This window comes from Sander lucioperca, chromosome 4 (genome assembly GCF_008315115.2).
Source record: "Sander lucioperca isolate FBNREF2018 chromosome 4, SLUC_FBN_1.2, whole genome shotgun sequence".
NCBI classification, from domain to species: Eukaryota; Metazoa; Chordata; class Actinopteri; order Perciformes; family Percidae; genus Sander; species Sander lucioperca.
The window spans coordinates 1128304-1133166 of NC_050176.1; the positions used below are offsets into that span (position 1 = coordinate 1128304).

The 4863-nt window shown below is 40.6% G+C and overlaps 1 pseudogene; it reads left to right on the forward strand.

Annotated features, from left to right (window-relative positions):
* Positions 1–1724: 1724 nt before the first annotated feature.
* On the forward strand, positions 1725–4351 carry LOC118494857 (annotated as a pseudogene).
* Positions 4352–4863: the final 512 nt, after the last annotated feature.

Below are 4863 nucleotides of genomic sequence, written 5' to 3' on the forward strand. Positions count from 1 at the left end.
TTGTAGCCTGACAAGCCAGACCCACATCAAGATGTTGGGTCTGGGAATTCACCATTGGCAGGGCTCAATCCGAAGGGCGGGATAAACGGTTGTCTTTCAAATACCCACTGCACGCAATAGAATAGCGCTACAAACAACCAGAGCAACCCTAGTTGATAGATTAAACTTTTGCCGTATCCAGTCTGCAAAACTCCAAACACATCTTCCTTTTTTAAGAATTACTTCAGTGCCGTTCTTTGTTCCTCCAAGTCTTCCAGAGTTGTGGGCAAAGCCGATTTGAAAGACCGCTGTTCGCCAGCAGCAGCCATCTTCTTTGTTTTCAAGTAGCAGGGAATTCACATGGAACCGTCGCAACCATAGACATAATAGAGAGTAGACGCCGCATTGGCTGCTGGACACAAGAAATGCGGCCGCTATCTTGGACTGGTCATACTCCTAGTTGCATAGCAACAGAAGGAACAAGATGCAAGAGCCCTGTGCAGCATATTTCTGCTCAAATCGGCGGACCATCGCAAGTAGGGCACGGGGGATTACTTTTCACAAGTAAGATTTAACATTACCATACTATTGGCTGTAATTTGTGAATAGAATATTACCAGAGAGTTGAGAAGGAGCAATAGGGTGACCAGATTTCCAGATTATAAAACCGGGACACTTTGCGCGTGATCGTAGTGCTCGTGCACGCACACGCTTTTTAATATGAATATGAACATGTGCCAGCCGAGGTCAGACATAGACACAGACCGATTAGACACAATTTTGCCAACAGCACACGTAGGCCTACTGTTCACAACATAATGGGGTATCTCAGTTCAAATTCATGAATTTTCTTGGTATGTAGCCTACATATCTAAGAAATAATATTCAAAGACACTGAGTGAGTTTCGTGTGGGACCAACTTTATTTTTCAGAATTAAAGCATTCTTTTGGAAAATGCACCCACTGAACTTGTGAAAAAAAAAATTTCATTGCATGGCACTAAAGAAATTATTTGGAACTGCTGCCACAGGCTTGAACTAAAGTTATGGTAAGACTTTACGGTAAGGGTACATGAATTATGAATTGATGCATGAATTAATTCATTATTTGTGCATTACTTTATTCCTTTATATCTTATGAATCATCAGGAATTGACATTAGTTCATAGCTCATTCATGACGTCATGCATGAACACCACATCAACTAAAGCATTAGGTAAGGTGGGTCCATCATTATGCACAAGTTGTGTTCAAATCAGAATTTGCACAGTGATGACCACATTTTTTTGCAGAAAAATAACTATGATCATGCTTAATAAATCATAATTCATAATGATGTGCCCACGTACCTAATGCTTTCGTTGTGTTTTTCATGTATGAGGTCACGAATGACAGACTATGAACACGTCAATTCCTGATGATTCATGGGATATTAAGGAATGCAGTAACACATAAATCATTAATTACATAATGCACAATAATACATAGCCTACATCAATTAATTCATGCATGAATTCATGATAATTCATGTACCCTTACCATAGTGAAGTGTTACCAGTGTTATTCTAACCAACAACACACGCACACACACACACAAATGTAATCTCATTTGATAGAGCAGATAGCTTCCCTATTGGAAACATTAATTCCGTATATTTGTTAGAGGCGTGAATTTGCTCAAGAATCAATGTGTTGGCTGAAAGCCTACTGTGAAATTGCGCACAGGTGTCAGCAAAATTGGCCCGTATGACGAGTAGTGCCTTTAAGGTGGGGATGGCCATGCGGTTCCTCTCGTCAGTCCATGTGTTGTTCATGAGCGAAAAGATCCGCTCATCGGGAGCATTTGTGCCTGGTAGACACATGGCGAACTGACAAAGGAGACCTACATTTTTGAACGGAATCTCCCTGCTTTTGAACATTTCCAGCCAGCGCTCGTCCGCTGACTTTCCAGCGGACCTGGAAAGACTTGTTAAAACGAGACAGATAAGAAGAGGCATTGCAACAATGTTTACAAATATATATTGTAACGCTGTTTGCACATATTATGCAGACGCAGACCGCTACGATTGACTGACACACACACACACACATTGTTAAAATCATGGGTTTAGTTAATGATCGGGCTATAATAAGACCACGTCGGCTATGTACTCGCTGACAACTGGGACAATTTCATAGTGGTTGGTGAAAACCGGGACATTTTAGCGTCCCGACAGGCTTTTGTGGGGACTCGGGACACGCAACTCAGAATCGGGACTGTCCTGGTCAAACCGGGACGTCTGGTCACCCTAAGGCGCAAGGATCTTTGATATTACTGTACTGAAATCGTAGCCAGCTAGCTAGGCTATGTTTACTGCACCGGCCGGTGTTCACCTGGCTATGAACTAAGACTTGATAAGTCATATTCCATAACACTGACTTAGATTACAACTGACACAAGAATGCTATTGTAGAAATAAAACAAATATTACTGGTATAACATTGGCCAGCGAATTTTACACAAGTGGCACAGACTGTATTATCAGTGTTGGGCAGTCACTACTTGTAGCTTAGCTAGTAACTTAGTATTTTGGTGGTAGCTTCACTATTTCCTGAATCAAGTAACTTTTCAGTAGCTTAACTCCTTTAATTATCAAGTAACTTGGCCACACAAGCTACACTTTTCTTGTCATGTGAAATTAGCGCAACTTAAAGTAGCTTCCTATGTAGTGAACTAGCCTACTGCTGTGTTTGTGTTACTATCTTGCTACATTTGAGCTACATAGCTTAGCTCACAACAATTTCCAAGTAGCTTGCCCAACACTGTGTATTATTCACATGTAATTCACCCTAACAAAAGTAAGATACCTCTCATGTCTCATACCCACCCCACTTACTTAAAATAAAGGCAACAGAACATCTGACTGTAGTAGAATGGTTTGCAAACAAGCTAATTCACAATTTCAGCAACTTTGGTTCATTATCAACAGATATGCATCAAAATAGGAGTTTTGTTGAAAAAAGGTTCTAAGAAATGTGAAGGAAGAAAATAAGCTTGACCTCCTTTGTGAAATGTTTTTTGTGTAGACTCTCCCAAATCTTCCGTTTTCATTTTGAAAGTTTCCCAAGGACAAAGATGTGAGGAAGAAGTGGCCTTTGAGGAGAGAAGTGGCTTTGAGGAGAGAAGGATTCACTGCAAGTGTTTCATCAGTGCTTTGCTGTCAACATTTTAAGCAGGGCGATTTTGATAGGACAGGTCAGATTGTCTGACTCCGAGATGGTGTTATTCCATCTGTCTTCAGCTTCCCGGTTCACCTCCAAAGAGTAGGTGTATCATCATAAGGCTATTAGCATTCATAAATGTAAATATTCTATTATCAATCACAGGGCAGGGTGATATACTTATCCCTTTATATATATATTGTATTATGTATTATGCTTCTTCATTTTAGTTGGAAAAGGGCAGGGCTACGTCTACCTCCAGAAGAGCTGAAGAAAGCCTGTCCGTGGCCTCTCAGGATTCCCAAGAAACGGCAACCTCACACCCACAACCTCAGCCTAATGATGTTAATAGTTCTACTTTAAACATCATATCATAATGTTCCTGGACATTTAAAATCTCACTTGTTTGCTGCCACTCATATTAAACATACTCACAAATAAACACATACACACATAATTGAAGACACGTTGAACATGCATTCCTTGCACACACACACACACACACACACACACACACACACACACACACACACACACACACACGGTGCTGGCAGTGGCTTTGACAGGTGATGACTATAAGAAAGAATGTGAGCCATAAACTAGTGGTGTCAATGTGATGTTTGTGAAGTGAAACTTTACTCAAACCATGTTCATCCCTCTTTCTACTAGGATCATGGCTATGCCTTGCCTGCTTCTCCTACCACTCTTAAGACCAGACTCAATGAGGCCTTGGCAAGAGTGAAAAATCTGGAGCGAGAGAAGAAGAATGCCATGGCCAGAGAAAAGAGGGCAAAGACCACAGTGAAGAGTGTCTTGGGGGATTTGAGGGAAAATAACCTCACTAATGAAGAGCTCAAAGATTATTATTATTATCTGTTCTGTAAAGTGTCTTTGAGCACTGTGTAAAGCACTATATAAATATAATGTATTATTTTTTTATTATTACTATTATTATTATTATTATTATTATTATTATAAGGTGCTGAGAGCTGCAGAGAGGGTCATCCGCCGAGCTTCAACAATGCAAGCTCCTAAGGTGTCGACAGTCACACACATCGTCCAGGAAGAGATTGGAACGGAGGATGTTTTTCTGCTTGGGGAACACATTGAGGAGACACAGTACCATCATTCTGACTTGTTGTCATTGGTTATGTCTGTATTTCTCAAGATAAGGCTGCACCACATTGCCAAACTCACATCTCGTGAACTGCAGATAGGGAGCACGAGAAAGAAGCTCTGCAAAACAGTCCTCTTTCAGGGATTTTAGCTCATGCAAAGCTTTCGTGTGTGTGTGTGTGTGTGTGTGTGTGTGTGTGTGTGTGTTGGGAGGGGTGCTGCTAAATGTCAAGGGCTGGGAGGAGATGGATGCAGAAGAACGTGGTAGTAGTGTGTGTGTGTGTGACAGAGAGAGACAAATATAAAATGCTTCAAGTAGACTCTAATATAATATAATCATATATTGTTTCTTCAACTTATTAAAATATCTGACTTTACTGCCACTATCTGTTTCTGCTTCTCTATCATATTTATAGTGTGTGATTTGCAAAATACCTATCATAGCCTACATCACATTCAGTTCGGGACAGTCCCCGTTTTTGGTTGCCTGTACCTGGCTTAATACAGAAAAAAAGTACCTCTGTCCCCGTTTTGTTTTTGAAAACACAACATTAGGTTTTTCAATCAG